The 14,879-nt window shown below is 37.2% G+C and overlaps 2 long non-coding RNA genes across 2 annotated transcripts; one reads left to right on the top strand and one right to left on the bottom strand.

The window, feature by feature from the left end:
• Positions 1 to 3,994: 3,994 nt before the first annotated feature.
• LOC109585956 (uncharacterized) lies at positions 3,995 to 4,743 on the top strand. Its single transcript, XR_002186748.1, has 3 exons — positions 3,995 to 4,218; positions 4,490 to 4,555; positions 4,610 to 4,743. It is a non-coding gene; the product is annotated as an uncharacterized LOC109585956 (long non-coding RNA).
• A 33-nt stretch (positions 4,744 to 4,776) lies between these two features.
• Positions 4,777 to 4,989, bottom strand: LOC109585955 (uncharacterized). The gene is made up of 2 exons (XR_002186747.1): positions 4,901 to 4,989; positions 4,777 to 4,850 (listed from the first exon to the last, which is right to left on the bottom strand). It is a non-coding gene; the product is annotated as an uncharacterized LOC109585955 (long non-coding RNA).
• Positions 4,990 to 14,879: the final 9,890 nt, after the last annotated feature.

Genomic DNA, 14,879 nt, shown 5'->3' with positions numbered 1-14,879 from the left:
GTCATCTTTTAAGTCAAAAAGAACGTGAAGACTTATTAGAGAATGAGTCTTCAAGACTACTTAGATTAGATGATATCAAACCGCTAAGGATGTTTATTAGTGGTGTAGGTGGAACTGGTAAATCGTTTTTGATAGAGGCAACAAAATGCCTAGTGAATGACATATGGCATCCAAAAAGTGGTGAAATTATGTGTGCTATAGTAGCAACAACAGGTATAGCCGCATTTAATGTAGGCGGGCTAACAATACATAGATTATTTCAGCTACCGATAGAGCATGAGGGAAAGACAGCTGGATATTGGGCTTTGAGTAAAGAAGCTCAGAAAAGAATAAAAATTACACTTAAAAATTTAAAAATTATAATAGTAGACGAGGTATCTATGGTATCCAATCTAAATCTAGCATACTTACACATGCGCTTAGAAGATATATTTGGAACTGATGAATGGTTTGGATCCAAGAATATTTTATTTGTAGGTGACCTCTTACAATTGCCACAAGTTAATGGTAGGCCAGTATTTAATAAAATTAGCAACAAACTAGTAAAAACTAGACTTGGAGCAGCAAATGCAGTTAACATATGGAAAGAAACAGTAGAATATGATGAACTAACAATCAATGAGCAACAAAAAGGAGACGAAACTTTCTTTAAAATGCTTGATTCTGTTAGGCATGGCTGTCTGACTGATGATACTATTGATACGCTTAAAAGTCGTGTATTTAATGTTTCAATACAAGAAAAATATAAGGAATTGGAAAGTGAAGGAACAAATCCTCCAATTTGCCTATTTTCTAAGGTAGATGCCTGCCAAAAAATCAATGAATTAATGTTAGAAAGTCTAGAAACTGAGAAAATAGAATTAGCATGTGTTGATGTTGTTGATGAAAGTGGCAGCACAGCAAAATTTGACAAAAAACAAGAAAAAAAATTAGATAAACTAAAAGATCAACCAAGCAAAACAGCTGGTTTAGAAACTGTATTGTTTTTAGCAGTAGGCTGTAGAGTAATGCTAAGACGTAATGTTGATGTGACTGTAGGATTAGTTAATGGTGCCATTGGTACAGTAATGGGTATTTATGCTACATGTATATCAATCAAATTTGATCATATTGATGTACCTTGTGACATAGAAAGGGTTACATCTAGATTTATGCTATCTAAGAATTTGTATATACATAGGAAACAGTTTCCCCTCATACTTTTTTATGCTATTACTATACATAAATGTCAGGGCCTCTCACTAGATGCAGCCATTATTGATTTATCGACTGATGTTTTTGGGGATGGTATGGCATATGTTGCATTGTCTCGTGTACGTACATTAAAAGGATTACATTTATTATCATTTGATCCTCTCTCTGTTAAAGTTAGTAATTCGTGCATTAATGAAATTAACAGACTGAGAACTAATTTTCGGAATGACTTACCTCAAATCAAGAAAAGTAAAGGAAAGAAGAGAAAGATTCAAGTGACTGGTATAATAGATGATGGTGAACCTTGTAGTAAGAATGCCAAGGTGTCTGTAAGTCATGTACAAAGTACTAGTAACAGTACTGTTAGTAGCAATAAACGTAAGAGTACTGATTTACAAAAGTCTAATCGCCCCAAAAAGAGTAAAATATGTGACAATAATGCTTTAAATAAGCCTTGCCCCCAAAAAAGAAAAGTTGATGTAGACAGTAGTACTGACAATACTGCTTTGGTATTGCCTCGCTCAAAAAAAGATGATAAATTAATTGCTTCAAATTAATTTGAAAGACCTAAAAACCAAATTTAATGTCAAAGATGATGATAGTTGTAGTAGTCTCATTGTATCTATAAAACTCTCAAACATTAAATGTAAACCAAAAGATGATAAAACCAAGTGTGTTGTAAAAAAATGACCATTGTAGTAGTAGTCTGATTGTATCTATAAAACTGTCAAGCATTAAATTAAAGACAAGTAATCCAAAAAAAGATGATGATGTCATCTTTACTTATGAAGAGCCTCCCAACCCAGATTATGTGAGAAGGAGACAATGGGATTATGTTTATTACCCTGGTAATGAAGAATATCAAAGAAGGTGGTGTGAGATTTTAAATCTCAAATTTGTCACAGCTGCTAGAATTTTACCTGGTAGTCCAACAACACCATTGTCAGATGAAAGAGTTCCTAATAGTACTCTTGATGTCCCTGGTGATGGGAACTGTTTATTTTATGCCCTTTCATATCTCATCTCTGGGTCAATTTCTCAGCATTACGAATTACGTAAAGCAATTGTTAGTAATATGCCAAACTTTGAAGAAGAATTGTCTAATAGTACATTAAGTGCAACCAGATATTCAAGCATATATGATTACATAATGAAGTCCAAAATGTATAGAAAATGTGTGTGGGCCACTGACACAGAGATTTTTACATTATCTGCAATATTAGGTACAACCATATATTCATATTCACTAACTCCTACTTTTGTTGGCTGGGCTAGATATGGAACCCAAACATTATATGGCATTCCTTGTGATACTAATACACCTGCTTTGTATTTGAAGCATGTTGGTACTAATCATTTCCAAGCAGTTAAGTCTATTAATATTTCTTAAGCATTGATTGTTGATGGAAAGTGGGTATGGTTTATGGGAGGTCCATCATTTATATTTCACTGCATGTTGTACAATGTGAGTGATGTGTGAGTGTGTCTGAAAACCATTGGTGCATATCCATCCAGTATTGCTCAGTATGAAGAGATCTAACTGCATTCAGGAAGTGAGATTAATCAAGGTATAACAAATAACAGTAAATATTGTTTACTTGTTGCTATGATGGACAGGGAGAGGGTGTGAAAGAGGTTTACTGTTCATTAGAGTTTAGCATTGATTCAAATTTGTGTGACTATCATTTATGTAGGACAGAGGGTTAGGAAGGGAGGAAGCTGTCATTATCAAATCTGGATCTTGTTTGTGGCTTGTACTACATGTTTATTACAAATAACTGATGCTTATGGATCTTGGCTCTGCTGACAAAATTTGAAATCATGACATGAAAAATTTTTGAGTAACATTAAAAGTTGTTATTTTACATTTAGTATTATTCAAGCAGTAATTCTGTACATATAATAATGATCATCATGCATGTTAATGCTGCCATCAATACTGTGCGCATTACATGTATGTAAATGCTTGCCAGCTGATGTTGCACATAATGCTGCCATCAATGCTGTGCGCATTATTAAGTTAATGTTTGCCGGCTGATGTTGCGCATTTGAATGATGCTGCCATGAATGCTGTGCGCATAATAAATGCTTGCCAGCTGATGTTGCGCATCTTGTATTGATGATTGTTGTAACATGTGCATGTTCTCATTAAAAAAATATTGTTTGCACATTGGAAATACTTTATGCACACAATGATATTTTATATGAAGGAGGTCATGAAAGTATCTTAACTGAGGTTAGCATTAGTAAGCAATATTATGTCTAAAATACATGCATGCACATACATGTATGATCCAATCAGAAACATTGTAGATGCTACCATTATCATTATTAGTTAGTACTTGTATCTCACATTCATAATTTATACAGGTATACTTAGGACTACAATGTGGTGTTAAAGAGTGAGGTCAGACTTAGAATGAGACTCAACAGCTGAAGGGGACGTTCCTCTATGTGAGCATCTGTATCTTGTTAGTGGTTTGTAATGTATGTTTGTGACAAACATAAGGTATATTATGCATATACATGTATATGTTTAGTATAGTGTACATGTAGTGGATTATTGATGCATTTATTGTGCTTGTAGTGTTTGATGATTATCATGCAAGAATTTCATCCTTTTATAGTTTGTTGTAAGTACATATGTACTATAATGGAGTTACAAGGAATACAAAAGTTCCATGTGATTGGTAATAAAGTTTTTTCACCATTACTGTTTGTACTATTGTTATTATTAGCCTGTGTGTTTACATTGTTTGCATTTGATGTGCTTATGTTACTATGCTTTACAGGTAATGACAGCTGGAAAGGATTTGATGATTCAGCAATATTTTCATTGCTTGATATTGGAATGTGCAATATAATTAAAGGCAGTTCTGGATTTCGATTGTTGTTACTAAATTTATTTCATTATTAAATGCAACTTAATGTTTTATTGTAGGTCCTTGATGAGTCGTTGTATCACACTGCAGGAGGTGCCTGCATAGGTTTTACATTACTGTAGCCTAAGGAATAGAATATATAGTAAGATTAAATATTGTGAGATTCCAAAGTGTCCTATGTATTTTGTCATAGGGTATGATTCAAGGTTACATGTACATGTATATTTGTTTGATGGGTATGTCATATAAGCATGGCCACAGTAGGTACTATCACTATAAGTTATTGTTTGCCAGTACATTTTTCGTTGATCATTGTTAGTTTATTGTAATAATATTATTATGTGCATGCATGTTCTCATTAACAAACAACAATTGTTTGCACATTGGAAAGTATTCATGTGTTATTTTTGTAGATTATGAATGACAGCACTGTGCATGTTTATGTACGTAATCAGTATGTCCATAATAATGATTATTAGGTAAGATTTAATTTTTTTAAATCATGCATTACGATAGTGTGAATTTTTTTCTAGAAATATTGAAAGAAACTAAAGGGAATAAGCATTTATGTCTTGTCAAACACTTGGCATTACTAATGTATTTTCTTCCTGGCTTAACGCTGATGTATTTTTAATTCACAGTTTGATTATTTTTTAACATCTATTATTATAATGAAGTACATAGTTAATTAAAGTTATAGTTTTTTGTTACGGCCCCTCTGGGCCTCGGCCTGCGGCCCCTGCCCCTGCCAGCTCTCCTTGGTAGATTGGCATACTATTACGGAATATAAAGACAATATTAAGTACATCATAGTAAAGACTTACAATCTGTCTATTCACAGCCCTCAGATGGGCTATTATCTGCTGCCTTTGCTGTTGAAGCAAAGGCAGTCCTGGGGCAGGAGGGGCTACTCCATGAGGGAGCACTGGTGCACTTCCAGGAGGGAGCACCGGTGCCACTCCAGGAGGGAGCACTGGTGCTCCTCCAGGAGGGAGCACCGGTGCACCTCCAGGAGGGAGCACCGGTGCCACTCCAGGAGCGAGCACCGGCGGGCCTCCAGCTCTTCGGACTGGGATGGGGAGTGCTGGTGGTGGTGGTGGTGGAGGCCTTCCATCTCCAGCTACTGGCGGTGGCGGATGAACTATGTGCTCATCACCAGCATCATCCATTATAAAGTATGCTACCAAATAAGAAGAAAATAAATTGATAGCTAATTTAATTTGTAACTGAACTGACTTCAGTGCTTCTTTAAAAAAAGAAAGTTGTAGTAGTTAACTTGAGAGCAAAACGGCAACTGAAATTGAATCAGAATGTTAACTTAAATAGTTTCAGAACAGGAAATAGATCTTAGTATTAATGGTCAATAACGATGAATAATTATTAGCTAGGCTATGAATATAATTAATGATTGAAATATTAAAAAAAATTAATAAAAAGTAATTGTATGAAAAATGTTTTTAAAATGCGATAGGTCTTATTATAGTCTTTATTTCAAAATTCTTTTCTTCCAGCAATGAACTGATAACTAAGGCAAAATTTGTAATTATTAATAAAAAGGATTATTAATTAATTAATAATGATGAAAATTATGAGCTGGGCTATAATTAATGATTCAAAAAATCAAAATAAATAAATTTATAAATTAATTATTAATAATTCTATAATTATTAATAAAAAGGATTATTAATTAATAAAATTTAATAAAAAGTATGGAAACAAGTAAATAAAAAAATTTCTATTAAAGAAGAATAAGTAGGGTTGTCAAAAATAAAAGAAACAAGGGGGTTGAGTTCAAACATAATAATAATTAATAGTTCAATTAATAATTATAAACGTTAATTAATAAAAAATAATAATTCATAAAAATTGTACAAAGATTTCAAACCCTACTTTGCAGAATTTTATGAAGGAGTATTGTTTCCTGTAAAATGACAAATTTTAATGAAAGATTGATAACCAAACTGCTTAGTTTCGGCCTACACAACTGTGGCGAGTCCAATTACAACTCTTATACATTTATTTTTTAGATATTGTACTGAATCACAAACATTAAAGAATGCAATAGCCAAATAATTATATATAATTTAGATGTTTTAATTGTCATGACAATAATTTATTCAATCAATACTAGCTGAAAAGTTTTATTTATATTTAACAATAATTAATTTACATCATAGAAATGTAGTAGAGCAATCAATAGGTACAAAGGCATAATTATTATTAAAATTCTATTTCTGCCTATTATCATTTTCTGCAGAGTAGGGTTTGAAATCTTTGTACTACTTTTATGAATTATTATTTTTTATTAATTAACGTTTATAATTATTAATTGAACTATTAATTATTATTATGGTTGAACTCAACCCCCTTGTTTCTTTTATTTTTTGACAACCCTACTTTTTCTTATTTAATACAATTTTTTTTATTTATTTGAACTGATTTAGGTACCATTGGGTGTCATTCTTAAGAACGAGAACATATTGGAGGAGATGATGGATATTATGATGCAACTACATTGTTATGTCCCAATAAAGCAGGGTTCTATTACAGATCCAGAAAGTGGTGTGGAAGTATCTCGAGTCGTTCACAAGATATTATTTGGTGGGGATCAACTCACAGGCGGCTATAGGCCCTGGCAAGCCAGGGCTTTGCCCCGGTAGGTTTCAACCAAAACCACACCCAAAAGGTTTGTGTTATCATTAGGAGTGAGATCATCACTAGAATTCATTTTTTATAGCCACAACTGTTTATACTTTGTATCAGCTCCACTTTACAGTTATTTCAGTGTGGTAACTGACTTGTGAGCTATCAAATGACTTTTTAGTCATTTTATTAATTGACCACACCCCTAATTTTTATGAATAATTAATGAGCCCTGGTTAATTCAAGATTCTGTAGCTGCCTATGGATCAACTTACCAGAAAACGTGCAGTCAGCAAGAGAAGGAATAAGAAATAGCATCAATGCTGCCACTACGTTGGATGGCTTTGTGCCTGTTTGTGAGGCTTGGCATGTCAAAAAGATTTTTTTGGAGGTTAGTTATTTTCAAGTACTGACATGAACATGTATATATGATGTTTTTGCTGGAATTTAGAATTTAAAATTACTGAAGACACATTTTGATTTATTTTATTTTTTACTTGTAGATGATATGGTCCTGGATGTATGACACGAAAAGCTTTATGGATAAAGGGACTTTGTGTCAATTAAGGAACATGATCAATCGCAGAAACACTTCTGCAATAGCTGCAGAAGATTGTAATGCTTGTGAGGAGTTTTTTCTTTCAGTTGTTGAAAGTCACATAGTTACTGCAGTGATGACTGTTTTACAAATGAATTCGACTGATAACATTCCTGTTCATCCAGTTCTGACTAAAGATCTTTGGGCTAAACCGGTGGAAAGCAGAAAACAAGTTATTGAGGAAGTAACAAAGCAGATCTATTTATGTTTTGTGGATATTTTTGCCTACTGTGACCAGGATGATGATGTAGATGGAGATGATGTGAAACGTTACACTATGCAAATATTGTCACAGGTCCTATTGTTTATGGAGTTTGTAGATGGTATTAGGGAAGGAGACGGGGAAAAAATTTTATGCTGTTTGCACTATCTAATGCTAGTCTTTAAAGCAAGGAGAAGAAAAAACTATAGTATAGAAGCACTTAACCTTCTAGCACAATACCACTTCTTTTTGCCACAAAGGCAGGTGAACCAGCTGATATGGTCAAGATGTGTCAATATTCACGGGCTTCCTGGGAGGAATATTTCATCTGATTTATACTTAGAACATTTGAATAAGATTTGTAAGCAAGCAGTTTCAACATTGGGAGCTAATAAAACGAAAGCAGCATTACAACAGGTTGGTCAATGTATTGGTGTATTGCATAGCTTGCTGTCTCAATATGATACCGACAAAAGTGGCAAACATTTCAGGATGTCACTCTTTCACTAGTGCAGATAAAGATAGGAGGATCCTAATTAAGTAATTGATCAATGCTAACGTCTTTTCATATTGCCCAGAAAGGTCACACAGCTGTTTCAAGTCTGTTAACATAAACATCATTTCATCTACAAAGCAGAGCCCAAAATTGCGTAAGTGGATGGAGGAACATTTGTTTATCATAAGAAAATGATTGATATGAGACCGTAATGTATGTACATGTATATATTAATTTCAAAATAATATTCATGAATGATAATAATTATTACAATTTAGATGCATACAGTTTAGAATTTTTTAATTAAAAAAGGCAGGAAGAAATGTGTCTATTTGTTGAAGTGATTCAAGGCATTTTTTACATTTACATTCTGTCATGCATATGTCACACCATCTGCAACTTTTCTTTAAACTAGTAAGTATAACAGTCCCTTCAAAGTCACGAAATAGTACCGGATGCCTGCAAGAACTCTTATTCTTAATGTAGCCTACCATAGATGGTTCACAGTTTTGCATCAGATGTTTTGCATGTAGCATAATAGCATAAGAGTTATCTTCAATCCTGCCTGCTCTCCCAATTTGTTGATTGTAAGTTTCAGGATCAGAAGGAACACTGTAATGTATAACAAGCTGAACATTGTGGCAATTGATACCCATACCAAAAGCCTCTGTACAAATTACAATTTGGAGATTAGATGACTTGGTAAAACTGGCTATAATTTTCTTCTTTATGTCTTCATCTGTGCCTTTAAAAAACATATCCACAAGACGTGCTTCAACAACATCTGATAAAGTCCCTCGTGGATTGGTGAAGTATGGTCGCATACACATTTTGAAATACATATACAGCTTTGGACAGTCAGTCTTTTGCTTACAAAATATCATAATTCTGGGTAAGTCTATCAGCTTCTGACAAATCTATTCCAGAATCAATTGAAAAACCTTCAGAACTTCATATTCATTGTACCCCCCCCAGTATTAGAAATAAAGTAAGTGCTATATTTTGTTTTTCAGGAGAGTAAGTGCTATATTTTTTTTCAGCAGACCTTAAAATAGTAAATGGGTTTCTCATTCCTAGTAACAACTCCACTTTCATTCTCAAAGGTTTTGAAGCTTTTGCAGTTAAAGCCATAACTCCCACAGTAGATGGCATCAGACTTTTAACTTCTTGAATTTGTGGGAATGCCTCCCTAAATGATAATCCCCTATAAATGAAATTATGCTAGTTAAAGGCTGTGCATGAACATTAAAGAACAACTTTACTTTCCATTTCACCACACAATGCGCCTCATCAATGATCAGCCAAATCAATCGTTCGTTATATACTTAAGACGAAAAGATACATCTCCAATTCTCAACCAGTTGCTCTGGACTGAAATACAATTGAGTAAATCCAGCAGTCACATTCTTCTTAGTTTCAGGAGAAGATTCATAATCAAGTTAGCCAGCGGATATATTTTTACTCAAAATTCTGTAAGTTGATCACAAATGAGAGCAGTTAAAGGAGAAACAACTATAATGATTGATTATTATGAGGTGTCCTTCCTTGGTATACATCTATAGCATGTGGGAGACATGTAACGCAGGCTAACTTGCCAAAGCCTGTGGGCAAGGTTACAAAAACATCTCTTCCTTCCATAAATGCCTTAATAGAGTACAACCGTTCTTCCTTAAGAGAAGGATAACCAAGCAAACTTGAAACTTCTTTTACTGCTGCCTCCATGCCTACTCACGTGTTCACATCTGGCCATGTGACAGAAAGTGATGTAAGGCATTTTTTACTGTGCTTTCATGCACAACAACAGGGTAAGAATTGTACCAGACCCTTTCCCGCCGTCCACCCAAATGACTGTAGGCTGGGGAAGGGTCTTGCTAGCGAGACTAAGTGCTGTTATGTTGTGGTGGTAATGTCAAGCAGTTTTTGGTAATTTAGGTATTAAATCAGCTTAGAAGCAATGGCAGATATTGTGTACCATATAGCTCAAAACTTTCGAGGGAAAAAACTGTGAAAAGAGAGACATTCATGATTAACACTTTTGTGATTGGCCCTGGTCCATTGTATTGAGGGTGTGGCTAGCAGGTCCATAAATGAAGAATGGGAGAGCTCCCACAGCATCGGGCAAATGAAAAGCGTGACTACAGTACAGTTTTGATCTTTTGTCTTCGAGATAGAACTGATAGAGGCCATTTTAAGAAGTAAAGACACGTGCTCACTTAATAAGGCAAGCCCACACGTATTTGACCACACCCTTTTGAAATTTTGCAGTGAAAAATTTTGCCTTGAGGCTTTCGTTGAAGTTTTCAGCATCAAAAGTTTTGAGCTAGATGGTATTTTTGGCTGGTGTTATGCACTTATCTCAACTCAGGCTGGTGCAGCTGATTGTTTTCTACAGTCTTGCTTTGTGTTTAGGCTCCCAGTGATTACCCATTGTTGTTGTACTGGTTTGTGAGGACATGGTCTATAAATATGCAATTTAGTCATTCAGCTGTGTTTGTTGCTATTGTAGCATCTGCGTGTTACAATTAATTTTGATTGATATTGTTACCACAGCATTATTAAGATTGCTAAATCAACGTCTTCGTCTGCCTGTGGTACATCAATTTGTGTGTGAATAGTTTTTGTTAGCTCTTATTTGTGTAATTGTAAGCATGCTTTTCTTTTTAGTTTGTGGCCCATGGGGGTACCTAGCCGAGCCCCTAGGTCTTACCATCTGTCGCCCTCGTGACATCAGCTGCTCAGTCAGCTATCCCATCACAGGCGTCTCTTGGTGACAGTCCTAGGGTTTCATCTACTGCATCAAGAGTTGGCCTTCCTGTACCAAATGAGCCTCTAATGGATCTGTTGCCATTAATGTCTCAACTAGGTTTTGTTTTCTTTCCAACATTGGACCCAATCTATTACAGGCTAGAGCTAATTGACAAGGAGTTGCGAATTTGTTGGAATGAGGATCTTTTAAGACAGTAATGTGTCCCTTCAGGAGCAGCTGGAGGGTCACCATGGTGACACTACTAGTCTTTGTTTTAGGCATGACTGGAATTGTGAATGTACTGTTTTGCTGTGTATATAGCAGTGCTCACATCTGACTCCAAGACAAAGGGTATGCTGACGTATTGCCATTCTAATATTCTTAAGTCTCTACGTCATGACGGAAATAGGTGGCAAGAGTATGATAGGACAATCAGACACCAAGCAGCTATTGATCATACCCTGACATTTAATCTGGTCCGCCCCTTCGCCAGAGGAGGAAAGGTCTGGAGGCACTCAAAGCCTTTGTTGGAGACAATGGAAAGTAATTGGTGCAGCTTGATTATTAGACTTGATGCACCCACTTGTTGAATTCAAGTGATAAATGCACCCTTAGAACATGGCCACTAGAAATATAAAAGCTAAAACTCAGTTTGTAACTTTAGTATGTTTTGCTTCTCTCTATTGTTAATCCACTCATTAAATTTATTTTGCTATCAGAGGAAAAAAGTATGTTTTGCAATGCAAAATAGTCGAAAATTGTTTAATTATAATAATGACCATAAGAATGTTATACAAGCCATGGCTATTAGAAGCATCATTTGCAGATGAGGTAGAAGTACTTTCTTAACTTTCATGAAAGTTTGTACCCCTATAGCACTGCACAAAATTATTATATAAACAACATAAGTGAACTAACTACTGCTTAGCTTTTTGCTCATCAATACGTAAACTCAATAGCTTTAAATCTTTGATCAATTATACTAATCATCATCAAAACTTTGTGATGGCCATCTGCTGTTCATTCTTCACTTCTCTTGGGACTCATGACCCTGTAACAACTCTTAAAACTCCTTCAAATTCTACCTATCTTCTGGATGCCATTTTATTAAAATCATATCATGTGATATTCAGAAGCTTGTAGTGGTACCACATGCTTAAAGTAATCTGATCGGTGTGCACACATTCCTACGCTAAAACCAAGAAGAAATTAGTGTTAATCGATCTAATATTGATCTAAAACATGCATATGGGATTGTGCCAGTACATCTTAATGACCATCATCTCCTTGGAATTGATTTGTGTAATGGGATCTATGTCAATCATAGCCTCGCATTTGTTAAGATGTTGCACTCTTTCAACTTTTGATTGTGCATATGTGCAGTGTGACCAATTGATTAATCTTTGTTGTACTATATAAGTTGTGTTTTTTCATTTATCTCACCCTCCACCTAATGGTATTTGTTTAACTAAGAATCTTTACAGGTACTATACCTCAGGCTAATTGTATTTGTTTAACTAAGAATCTTTACAGGTACTCTACCTCTGCCTAATTGTATAAAAGTTTAACAGCATTTGGCCTTTGGTTTGCGGCTCTGCGCACAAAATTTTTTCTGCTGTAGCTGATGTTTTCACATGGAGCATTCATTGTCAGGGCTTCTTTGGCATCATAAGTGTTTAGCGGTGCAGGTGTCCCTGTTGCTACTCTTTAGACAGAAGGTCTATGTACCTCCATTACCATCCTGGGTATCTTGATACACACTGTTTGCTTTTAGTTTAGACTACCTCCAGAAAAGCTGGGTGGAGAAGTAACCTGGATGCTAAACGGTATTGTACCCTTAAAAAGCTTATGTCTTTTGTAGGCCAGATGGCCAATGCTGCAACATTAATGCAATCTGGAAGAACCTTTCTGAGGGATTTCTTTAGTCTGCTTTCACGGGTGCACAAATCACACCATTTTGTGCACCTTAACTCATCAGTTTGAGCTGATCTGCAGTGGTGGCATCATCATTTCCAGACATGGAATTGTGTGTCATCCTTTCCTTCGCAATCACCATCTCGTCACACATTCTCTGATGAGTCAGGCTCCTAGGAGTGTGGTGGATTTCAAGGTTGTTCAAGGTACAAGGCCAGTATCCTGGCATCAGGTTGCCATCCTTTGTTATGGCAGAAGGAGCCAGTGGCAAGGCCACTTTCGTTGTGATAATTTGGCTGTGATGGCCATCATTCAAAAGAGATCTGCAAAAGATTTGCTGTTGAATCATCTGCTTTCAGTGCCACAAAAATTTCTGTCACTCACTGCCAAAGCATCTCGTTGCTCACTCTGCCACATTACCTTGGTGCTCTTACTACCACAACAGATCTGCAAAAGATTTGCAGTTGAATCATCTGCTCTTAGTGCCACAAATATTTGTCTCTAACTGCCAAAGCATCTCACTGCTCTCTCTGCCACATTACCTTCGTGCCCTTACTACCACAACAGATCTGCAAAAGATTTGCTGTTGAATCATCTGCTCTCAGTGCCACAAAAATTTCCGTCTCTCAATGCCATAGCATCTTGTTGCTCTCTCTGCCACATTACCTTCGTGCTCTTACTACCACACCATTTTCCTGCTCTCATTGCTATACCATCTCCCTGCTTTTACTGCCTCACAATCTCTCTGTCCTCATGGCCCAACCACGTCTCTGTTCTCATTGCCACATGATCTTCTTGCTCTCACTGCCACAACATCTGCAGCTCTCACTCCCTCACCCTTTCCCTGCTCTCACTGGCAATGACTCCCTGCTTTCACTGCCACACCACCTCCCTGCTCTTACTGCCTCCTCATCTGTCTGCCCTCATTGCCACACCATCATTCTGCTGTAACTGCTGCACCATCTCCCTGTCTCATTGCAACAACAGCTACCTGTTCTCACTGCCACACCCCTCACCATTTCCCTGCCTTCAAAGCCACACTATCTCCATACATTCAATGCTATAGCATCTGACTTCTGTCACTGCCACAGCAAGTCTATGCCCAACTGCCACACTATCTTCCTGATCTCACTGCTACACTATCTTCCTGCTCTGAGTGCCGCACCATCTCTTTGCTCTCACTGACAAACCATCTCCCTGCTCTCACTTTCACACCACCTTCTGCTCCCACTGCCCCACAATCTCCCAACTCTCACTGCCACACCAACTCCCTGCTCTCAGTTCCTTGCATCTCCCGCGTCTCACTGCCAAACCAACTCCTAATTCTGACTACCAAACAAACACTCTGCTCTCACTGCCACACAACTCTCTGCTGTCATTGCCACACCATCTCCCTGCTCTTACTGCAAAACCAAGTCTCTGCTCTGATTGCTACACCATCTCTCTGCTGTCACTGCCACACTAACACCATGTCTCAGTGCCTCACCTCCCTACTTTCACTGCTACACCAGGTCCTTGCTCTCACTGCCACACAAACTCCCTGCTCTCACTGACACACATTCTCCCTATTCTCATTGCCACACCAACTCCTAGCCCTATGTGCCTCACCCATTCCTGCTCTTACTGCAAAACTAAGTCCGTTTTGTCACTGCAACACAAACTCCATGCTGTCGCTGCCACAACATCTCCCTGCTCTCATTTCCATGTCATCTGCCTTCTCTCACTGCAAAACCATCTTGCTGCTGCTATCACTGCCACACAATCTCCGTGCACCCACATTCTCACCATCTCCCTGCTGTCACAGCCACACCATTTCCCTGCTCTCACTGCAACACCAACACTCTGCTGTCACTACCACTCCATCTCCCTCCAAACCATCTTGCTACACTCAATGCCTCACCACCTCTCTGCTCTCACTGCCACACTGTCTCCCTCCTCTCGCTGTCACACCAACTTCTTGCTCTGACTGCCGCACCACATCCCTGTTCTCATTGCCACACCAACTCCATGCTCTCACTGCCACACCAACTCCATGCTCTCACTGCCACACCATCTCCCTGCACTCATTGTGAGACAATCTCACTACTGTCACTGCCACACCATCTTACTGCTCTCAGTGCCACACTATCTCCTTGCTGTCACTGACAAACCATTTCCCTGCTCTCACACCTTCCTACTCCCACTGACATACCATCTCCCAACTT

The sequence above is a fragment of the Amphimedon queenslandica genome, unplaced genomic scaffold (assembly GCF_000090795.2).
Source record: "Amphimedon queenslandica unplaced genomic scaffold, v1.1 AMPQUscaffold_12978, whole genome shotgun sequence".
NCBI classification, from domain to species: Eukaryota; Metazoa; Porifera; class Demospongiae; order Haplosclerida; family Niphatidae; genus Amphimedon; species Amphimedon queenslandica.
This window is presented reverse-complemented; position numbering and strand designations above follow the sequence as displayed.